Source organism: Marmota flaviventris, chromosome 3, assembly GCF_047511675.1.
Source record: "Marmota flaviventris isolate mMarFla1 chromosome 3, mMarFla1.hap1, whole genome shotgun sequence".
Classification (NCBI taxonomy): Eukaryota; Metazoa; Chordata; class Mammalia; order Rodentia; family Sciuridae; genus Marmota; species Marmota flaviventris.
The window spans coordinates 137823375-137834010 of record NC_092500.1 but is presented as its reverse complement, the minus strand read 5'-3'; the positions used below and the strand labels follow the sequence as shown (position 1 = coordinate 137834010).

Here is a 10636-nt window from a genome sequence, read left to right as displayed (position 1 = left end):
ATGATCATCAGAATGGTAAAGTAATCTTTTTTAACTGAGTGCATATCCTAATCCTATTGTATGAATTAGGGGAATACAATCTTTGAAGTATTGTTAGGGAGATCATCTTGACTAAATTGAACTTGACAGTGTTTCTTTCTCTAGTTCTAATGTGCTGAGACTTGGAGCCCCATATAGAATCATAGAGAATACTGGTTTAAATGAGATTTAATGAGTACATTCCAGCATTAGATAAAGCAACTCAGGGCAATGAAAACTACATTGAGTAACCATCTAACATTTCCTCTGTGTGTGTGTATGTGTGTGTGTGTGCATGCACGCACATGTGCACATGTGGTAGGAGTTTGTTGGGGTTTCACATCCTTTTATATTTAAGAGAGTTTGGCATGAATATCTAAGGAGGTAGATACCTATTTTGCAAATGCATGCTGGAAATCCATAGCTTTGCTGCTTGGGTCCTGCATAATCCCAGAAGAGCCAATGATGTGGACTAGAGTTTGAAAGGCACCTCTTTGGTTATGTGGAGTACAACTTAGCCTGAAAAGCAGTCTTATTGTGGATTCAAGCTGTTCTGCAAGGTTGAGCTTCTCAGAAAGCAGAAATTTGTCCACTTTAGTATACAAATGGGAAATGCCCACGTGTATATATGTTGCTATGGTTTGGACATGATTTGTCCCCCAGAGGTTCATGGGCTGGAAGGTTGGTCCCCAATGATGAGAGGTAGTGCATCTTTAACAGGTATGTGTGTTGTGGGTGGGTAATAACAGTGGAAGGTGAAGGTCATGGGATTGATGCTGTCTCCAGAGTTCTAGCTCTCCTAGGATTAGATTAGTACTTGTGAGACTGGTTGTTATAAAGTGAGTTTGGCTTTTTCAGCTCATTCTCTTGCTACTTGTCTCTTGCTTCCCCTCTCTGCATATATGCTGCTCCCACTTATGCAATGTTGAGAGCCACAGCCGGAGGGGCCCCAGCAAACTTCCAGCTGCCAGCTGATGATTGGCTCACAGCAGCCCCAGCAACTTCTAGCTGCCAACTGATTGGCTCCTCTGCGGTGATGCTCATTGGGCTGTTTCCCCGCCCTTTCAGACCATGGAGCTGCTCATTGGGGGACTTTTTTTCGCTCCGACTATGCGACCCAGCCAGTCGGCCTCAAGAGCAGGAGTGGGGGAGGTTGAGAGGCTTGTGGGAAGCTGGTGGTGGCAGTTGGGCTCTGAAGGTTTTCCTGAGGAGCTGTTTTGTTTGGCGTGTGTGGTTCTAAAAATAAAGTTTGTTTCTTTTGACAAGTGGCTCCTGAATTGTGCCCAGCCAGACTGCGGCAATGCAAGCTGATCCAGTATTTAGTGAAATGGCCAGAGGGCTTTGCCAGATGCTGATACCATGTTGTTTGTTCTTTGCGTTTACCAGAATCATAAGACAAAAACTTTTCCTCATGAAGTACTTGGTTTTAGGTACTGTATTATAGCAACACAAAATGGGCAAATAAGCTTTTGTAAATAAGTATTTTTAAATGGATAATTAAACACTTTAAATGGATTTTTAACATAAGTATACAATTTCTTGTTTTCTCAAAGAAGGTAGAACAAAATCTTATTGAATCTTTGGCATTGCTTTGTAATATGTCTTGCCCCAGTAGTTATTGAAGTGGGTGTAGTGAATGAGCACTATAGCTATTTTTTAAAAAAATTATCAACATGCTTTTTTTCAATCATGTTTTTAATGAAAAAAATTTTAAAGGGACATGCCTTAGTTTGTGATCTCTCAAGAGACATGGAACTAAGAATTTGAGTGCAAGAAATTTATTTGGGAAAACAAAGGAAGTAGGGAATGAAGACAAGAGATGGGAGCAAAGGTTCTGTTACCAAGAGCAGCACTGCATGGTCAACTGGAGCTTAACTCTTCTTGGTGACTTTGGGAAACAGTATGTAAATCGCTTAGAATTGTTTCACTTAGTGGATAGGAAAATATGCTATTTGCATGCCATGCTTCATCAGCTTTGATTCAGGTCTTCTCTTGGGGAGTTGTTGATACCTCCAGAAAATGGGTGTTTCACTACTATAACAAATACCTGAGATTATCAACTTAGAAGGAGGAAAAATTTATTTTGGTTCACAATTCTGGAGGTCCCAGTCCAGGATCAATTAACCCATTGCTTTGAGACATTGCATCATGGCAGGGAACATAGGGTGGCGCAAAGCCACTCACATCATGGCCAGGAGCGAAAATTGAAGAAGAGTCAAAGTTCCAACACACCCTTCCATAGCATGCCCCCAACAGTCAGAACACTTCCCGCTAGACCCCACCTCTTAAGAATTTCTACCACCTGCCCACAGCACCATGGGCTGGGAACCAAGCTTTCAACATATGGGCTTTCAGTGAACTTTCCAGATTAAAGGTTTAAGAGTGGGCAGGCATGCCTTAGTGGCTAAAGAAAGCCTCTATGAACTTCTTGCGGGACATAATTGTCCCTGACCACTCATGTAATAGAACCCTTTTATCCTCATGTATATCAGGCTTTAATTTTGTTTTTCTTTCCCCTAGAAGAAGAAGCTAAAAAAGACAATGGAGAATAGGTTACTTTAGATTTTATGGGACCCTTATTTTACCTTTTTTGTAGATGGGTTCCTCCCCTTCACAGGGTCCAGATCTATTGGCTCAGCATTGCCAAAATTTGTGGAGATGGAAAGCACAGATTTCCCAAGTGTCTTCCTGACCCACACATTTTGAACATGGACATTATTGGGGCTAACTTCTTACATGAAATTTAAATGCCTTAGTGTAGGGACCATATTTCCGACTTCCCATCATTCTACTTAATATATGATATAGTTCTTAGTTTTTCTTCAGGGAAGGTGGGAGTCTTTTCAGGGAGTTCCAATGTGGTTATTCTCACAATAAAGGACAGGGGCTAGATTTTGCTAGTTATAGGTATAATATTTTGAATAGGCCCTTATGTAACGAAGAAATTTCTACCTGGTAGTCCATAGATCTACTGGATCTACTATGACATGGACTTGGGTTAAGGCTTCACACTTTATTTATTACCTAGCAATTCAGTTATGGTTTGAGGGCTGCTTCCAAGCTATTACTTCTCCAATCTATCCAGCCTGCCATACAGCAGGCTTTGGGGAAAGAAAAATAAAAAAAAAAATCCCTCATTTCCAGCATTTGGATTTGCAGTCAGGATTATCTTTACTATTGAAAGAATAAGAGCCAAGGGGATATGCATGAGAGAGAGGGCCATTACCTGCTACTTTTAATTTTCATTTACTTGACTTTATTTTGTTATTTCTTAGCTTACAAATTAAAAGCTAACTCCTTTCTTTTTAAAAATTTATTCTAATTTGTTATTATAACAGAAGAATTTATTTCAATTCAGATTAAATATATATACCACAATTTTTCATATCTTTGGTATGATATGATATGAGTCACACCATTCATGTCTTCATACATGTACTTAGAGTAATGATGTCCATCTTATTCTACTGCCTCCATGTCCCCTTCCCTCCCCTGCCCTATCTAGAGTTCATCTATTCCTCTCATGCCCTCCCATTCCCATTATGAATCAGCATCCTTATATCAGAGAAAACATTCAGCCTTTGGTTTTTTAGGATTGGCTTACTTCACTTAGCATTATATTCTCCAACTCCATCAACTTACCTGCAAATGTCATGATTTTATTCTCATTTAATTCTCTGTAATATTCATATACATATGTTATATATATATATAATATTTTCTCTATCCATTCATCTACTGAGGGGCATCTAGGTTGGTTCCACAATTTAGCAATTGTGAATTGTGCTGCTATAAACATTGATGTGGCCGTGTCCCTGTAGTATGCTGTTTTTTTAAGTCCTTTGGGTATATATTGAGGAGTGGTATAGCTGGATCAAAGGTGGTTCCATTCCCAGTTTTCCAAGGAATCTCCATACTGCTTTCCATATAGGCTGCACCAGTTTTCAGTCCCACCAGCAATGTATGAATGAGTGTGTCTTTTCCCCCACATCCTCGCCAACACTTACTGTTGTTTGTATTCTTAATAGCTGCCATTCTGACTGGAACGAGATGAAATCTTTTTTGCCTTTAGTACATTCAATATTTGCCTCAGGCAATAGTTCATCTAAATTCATTTAGTGAAGTATAACTTAGTCTGTTATATTTAAAACATCAAAAAAGATGCCAAATTAGAAAGTAGGGCATTATCAGAACTTTTAAATTGGCCCATGTACTTTTCTAACTTGCTATTAGACTGTCATATTTAGCATTTTTCCCTTAAGATTGGTAAAACATGCCTAAAGGGGTGTTATGCAAGAGATTACATCTTTTGCATTAAGTGGTCCCCTGGGTTGTACTTACTCATGACCAGAAAAAAATAAACTCACTGGCACCAAATACAATTTCGATTTGTATCATTGGTTACAAGAACTTGTGAAAGCCAAAATGAATCTTTGGGTTTATAGACTAGAGAGTAGAGGAATCCTGTACTGCATTTTACTTTTCCTAAAATTAGGAAATGATCTAGCAGCTTAGACTTTTTTGTTTATAATACAAAACTTATTACACTAGGATTTACTTTGTAATATAGTTTACAACCAAATCAATTATGACACACATACACTGGCACTTTAGCATAAGGGCAAACTTTAAAAACAATTCTGGACCTTTAAAATTAGGCCGTAGTATACAAAAACAGTCGATGGTCTTATATTCAGCAAATTCATACCAAAATATTCTATTTTTGGAGGCCAAGAAGACTTTACATATGCTACAAGTTTATTACGTGTATTTACATGGCTCTTCTTCCCAAGGTACTTTGAACTTTCACATTATACAACTCCCCACTTTAAGATTTGCAGGGATATGAGGCCAGATCACTGTCAGAATAGCTTGTGCAGTGCTGTAAAACAAAAAAAAAATGTGTTTTTTGAAAGCTATCAAGTGCTCAATACTATTTCTATAAAAAATGGTTGGGTGCATCTATTGGCAAACACCTATCCATTGCAATTTAAGAAACAGGGCACCTTATGTATACTGTGCCTCATTCTAGTAAACCCCAAGTGCTCTTTACACATTCATCACTGTGCAGTTTAGTAAAATACAACTATTAAAAATTCACATTCTATCTTGGCAGTGCATTAAGTTGTTGGTGTGTTACTAGTTTGGCTTTCTGGGATATTAAACTTTCAAATGTCCACCTAGTTTTCAATCCTTGTCTCAGCTAGATGTTTAATCTGATTTACTACACATAAATCTACTTATCCATGAATCTTTTACTATATTCCCCCCATAAAAGTATAAAAAGTTGATTCCTTTACCATTCCCAATATAAACTTGGTTTTCACTTAAAAGCTATTCAATTGAGAACACTATCAAGTACAGTTATTTTAAGTTGCACTGATAACCACCATTACATTACAGTGCACACAATATGTAAGACAAATGAGATGAAATTTGATTGATAGTCTTACATAAATAAGCAGTTTTACACAAATTGGTCAACTCCCTAGTGAATCTGTAATTTGTTTCAGACCAACTGACAACTTTTTGTAAACTAAATTTAAACATTAGTACTTTATATCTTATTTTATACTTGGACTTTAAGTAAGGTTTTAAGTTGAAATGTCATTATTTCCTTGTCTGAAGGATTAAAGTTCACAGGAACCTAGTGGCTTGGTGGTTTAGGAAGAACACTTGGTGATGGTGCCTCACTAAATTTGGCTCCATAATAGTTCTGATTAACTTGAGACTTAAAAAGTAAAGTGGGACTTGATAAGCTAGCATTCCAATTTGGATTACTTGGAAAATTTTTGTTCTTCCCCCCATTTTGCATGGCCTGCTATGCAGCTGCTGATGAGTTATAACCATGTCCTCTTTCTTTTTTTTTTTTATAAACAATTTTCATCTGGGAATTCTGATCCTTAGTCTTCTATTAAGCTTCTGTTGGTTCTTACTACCATTTCTAGATTGAGGGGCTGGAATGTTATACCTCTCTTCACCACCCATCTTCAGCTTCTTTGTCACCTTTCAGTCTGCTTTTCCGATTGCAGGATTTCCACTACCTGTCCTCTTCCTTGCTGCCAAGCCCAAGATAATAGGTGTTGTTTTCGGATGGATCCTTTCCTTTGTCTCAATATAGAAGTTTTCATGGGCCAATCTGCTGAGTTCAGCCTAGGAGCTGAGGCCAACGTCTGAATCTCCTCAGCACACAAGTTTGAGAGAAGTCCTAGCGACTTCAAGCTCGGACTGCACGGCTCCCTCTCGACGTCAAAGCCTCCCCTCCTCCCTTTTCCAGGGAGAGATGAGGCAAGGATCTAACAAAGCCCATGAGCAACGAGGAGTTGGCTGCTGACCACCCTGCGTCTGAGAGCCGACCTCCTCGAGATGAAATCTTAAGAGTAGTTTTGATGTGCATTTCTCTAATTGCTAAAGATGTTCAACATTTTTCATGTATTTGTTGATTGATTGTATATCATCTTATGAGAAGTGTCTGTTCAGTTCCATGGCCCATTTATTGATTGGGCTATTTATTTTTGGGTTATTTATTTTTTGGTGTTAAGATTTGAGTTCTTTATATATCCTAGAGATTAGTGCTCTATCTGATGTGTGTATGGTAAAAATTTGTTCTCATTCTGTAGGTTCTCTATTTACCTCACTGATTGTTTCTTTTGCTGAGAAGAAGCTTTTCAGTTTGAATCCATCCCATTTATTGATTCTTGATATTAATTCTTGCCCTATAGGAGTCTTATTAAGGAAGTCGGGGCCTAATCAACATGATGGAGATTTGGGCCTACTTTTTCTTCTGTTAGGGTTAGAATCTCTGGTTTAATTCCTAGGTCCTTGATCCACTTTGAATTGAGTTTTGTGCATAGTGAGATATAGGGCTTTAATTTCATTTTGTTTGCATGTGGATTTCCAGCTTTCCAAGCACCATTTGTTGAAGAGGCTATCCTTTTTCAATATGTTTTTGGCACCTTTGTCTAATATAAGATAACTGTAATTATTTGGGTTTGTCTCTGTGTCCTCTATTCTGTACCATCGGTCTACAAGTCTATTTTAGTGCCAATACCATGCTGTTTTTGTTACTGTTGCTCTGTAGTATAGTTTAAGGTCTGGTATAGTGATGCCACCTGCTTAATTCTTCTTGCTAAGGATTACTTTAGCTATTCTGGGTCTCCTATTTTTCCAGATGAATTTCATGACTGCTTTTTCTATTTCTATGAGGAATGTCATTGGGATTTTGATTGTAATTACATTAAATCTATATAGTACTTTTGGTAGTATGGTCATTTTGACTATATTAATTCTGCCTATCCAAGAACAAGGTAGATCTTTCCATCTTCTAAGGTCTTCTTTGATTTCTTTCTTTAGTGTTCTATAGTTTTCATTGTAGAGGTCTTTCACCTCTTTCGTTGATTCCCAAGTATTTTTTTTTTTTTGAGGCTATTGTAAATGGGGTAGTTTTACTGATTTCTCTTTCAGAGGATTTGTCACTGATATACGAAAATGCCTTTGATTTACAGGTGTTGATTTTATATCCTGCTACTTTGCTGAATTCATTTATTAGTTCTAGAAGTTTTCTGGTGGAATTTTTGGGGTCTTGTAGGTAAAAAATCATATCATCAGCAAATAGTGCTAATTTGAGTTCTTCTTTTCCTATCTATATCCCTTTAATTTCTTTCATCTGTCTAATTGCTCTGGCCATTGTTTCAAGAACTATGTTAAATAGAGGTTGTGAAAGAGGGCAACCCTGCCTTGTTCCAGTTTTTAGAGGGAATACTTTCAATTTTTCTCCATTTAGAATGATGTTGGCCTAGGGCTAAGCATAGATAGCTTTTACAATGTTGAGATGTATTCTTGTTATCCCTAGGTTTTTTTTTTCATTGTTTTGAACATTAAAGGGTGCTGTATTTTGTTGAATGCTTTTTCTGCATCTATTGAGATGATCATATGATTCTTATCTTTAAGTATATTGATGTGATGAATTACATTTATTGATTTCTGTATGTTGAACCAAACTTTGAATCCCTGGGATGAAACCCACTTGATCGAGGTGCACTATCTTTTTGTTATGTTTTTGTATTCAATTTGCCAGAATTTTATTGACAATTTTTGTATCTATCTTTATTAGAGATATTAGTCTGAAGTTTGCTTTCTTTGATGTGTCTTTGCCTAGTTTTGGAATCAAGATGATATTGGCCTCATAGAATGAATTTGGAAGTGTATCCTCTTTTTCTATTTCATGAAATAATTTGAAAAGTATTGGTATTAGTTCTTTTTTGAAGGTTTTGTAGAACTCAGCTCTGTATCTATCCAGTCATGGGCTTTTCTTGGTTGGTAGCCTTCTAATGGTGTCTTCTATTTCACAGCTTGAAATTGATCTGTTAAAACTGTGTATATCATATGACTCTAGAAATTTGTCAATGCCTTCAATATTTTCTATTTTATTGGAGTACAAATTTTCAAAATAATTTCTAATTATCTTCTGTATTTCTATAGTGTCTATTGTGATTCTTCCTTTTTTATCACGTATGTTAGTAATTTGAATTTTCTCTCTCCTCTTTATTAGCATGGCTAAGAGTTTATCAATTTTGTTTATTTTTTCAAAGAATCAACTTTTTGTTTTGTCAATTTTTTTCAATTGTTTCTTTTGTTTAATTTCATTGATTTAAGTTCTGATTTTAATCATTTCCTGTCTCCTACTGCTTTTGGTGTTGATTTATTCTTCTTTTTCTAGGGCTTTGAGATGTAATGTTAGGTCATTTATTTGTTGACTTTTTCTTCTTTTAAGGAATGAACTCCATGCAATGAACTTTCATCTTAATACTGCCTTCATAGTGTCCCAAAGATTTCAATATATTGTATCAGTGTTCTCATTTACCTCTAAGAATTTTTTAGTCTCCTCGTTGATGTTTTTTGCAACCCATTCTTAATTTAATAGCATATTATTTAGTCTCCAGATGTTTTATTTTTTTATTTCATCATTGATTTCTGATTTCATTCCATTATGATCTTATAGAATGCAGGGTAGTATCTCTATCTTTTTGTATTTGCTAAGAGTTGCTTTGTGGTACAACATATGGTCTATTTTAGAGAAGGATCCATGTGCTGCTGAGAAGAAAGTGTATTCACTCGTGGATAGATGAAATATTCTATGTGTGTCTGTTAAGTCTAAGTTATTGATTGTATTATTCAGTTCTGTAGCTTTTTTGTTTAGCTTTTGTTTGAAAGATCTATTCCAGTGGTGAAAAAGGTGTGTTAAAATCACCCAGAATTATTGTGTTGTGGTCTATTTGACTCTGGAACTTGTGAAGAGTTAGTTTGATGAAAGCAGATGCTCCATTGTTTGGGGCATATATATTTATAATTGTTATGTCTTTTTGTGTATGTTTTTCCTGAAATGTCCTTCTTTATCCCTTTTGATTAACTTCAGCTTCAAGTATACTTTATTTGATATGAGGATGGAAACCCCTGCTTGTTCCCACAGTCCATGTGAGTGGTACGATTTTTCCCAAACTTTCACCTTAAGTCGATGGATGTCTTTTCCTATGATATGAGTCTCTTGGAGACAGCATATTGTTGGGTCTTTATTTAAAATCCAATCTGCCAGTTTATGTCTTTTAATTGGTGAGTTTAGGCTATTAACATTCAGGGTTATTGTTGAGATAGGATTTGTATTCCTAGCAATTTTTGTTTATTTTTGGTATTTAATTTGACTTGGTTTCTCCTTTGATTAGTTTTTTCTTTAGTGCAATACCTCCCTTTGCTGATTTTCATTGTTGTTTTTCATTTCCTCCTCTAGAATATTTTGCTGAGGATGTTCTGTAGTGCAGGCTTTGTAAAAAAAAAAAAAAAAAAAAAAGTTAAAATTCTCTTTTAACTTTTGTCAACTTGGAAGGTTTTTGTTGTTGTTGTTGTTGTAGTTGGACACAATACCTATTTTTTTATTAATTTACTTTTATGTGGTGCTGAGGATTGAACCCAGGGCCTCAAATGTGCTAGGTGAGCACCGTTGAGCCACAACCCCAGCCCTGAAAGGTTTTTATTTCATCATTAACTCTAAAGCTTAATTTTGCTGGATATAAGATTCTTGCTTGGGAATAGACAATATGATTGATGTATGTACATTCCATGTATGTATTATATATCAAAGTGCATTCTACTGTCATGTATGACTAAAAATAAATAAATAAATAAATAAAAAGATTCTTGCTTGGCATCCATTTTCTTTCTGGGCTTGGTATATGTTGTTCCAGGATCTTTTAGCCTTCAAAGTCTGGGTTGAACAATCTGCAGATAACCCAATTAGTTTCCCCCATATGTAATCTGATTCCTTTCTCTCGTAGTTTTTAAATTTTTCTCCTTATTCTGTATGCTAGGCATTTTCATTATAATGTGCCTTGTGTGGATCTTGTGATTTTGTACATTTGGCATCCTGTAAGCTTCTTATATTTGGCTTTCCAATTCATTCTTCATGTTTGGAAAATTTTCTGATATTATTTCATTGAATAGATTGTTCATTCCTTTGGTTTGGAACTCTATGCCTTCCTCTATACCAATAACTCTTAAATTTGGTCTTTTTATGCTATCCCATATATCTTGAATGTTCTCCTCATGGCTTCTTACCATCTTTACT

The 10636-nt window shown here is 36.1% G+C and overlaps 1 pseudogene; it reads right to left on the bottom strand.

The window, feature by feature from the left end:
* Positions 1–5555: 5555 nt before the first annotated feature.
* LOC114107308 (proline-rich nuclear receptor coactivator 2-like) lies at positions 5556–6244 on the bottom strand (annotated as a pseudogene).
* Between the last annotated feature and the right edge of the window lie 4392 nt (positions 6245–10636).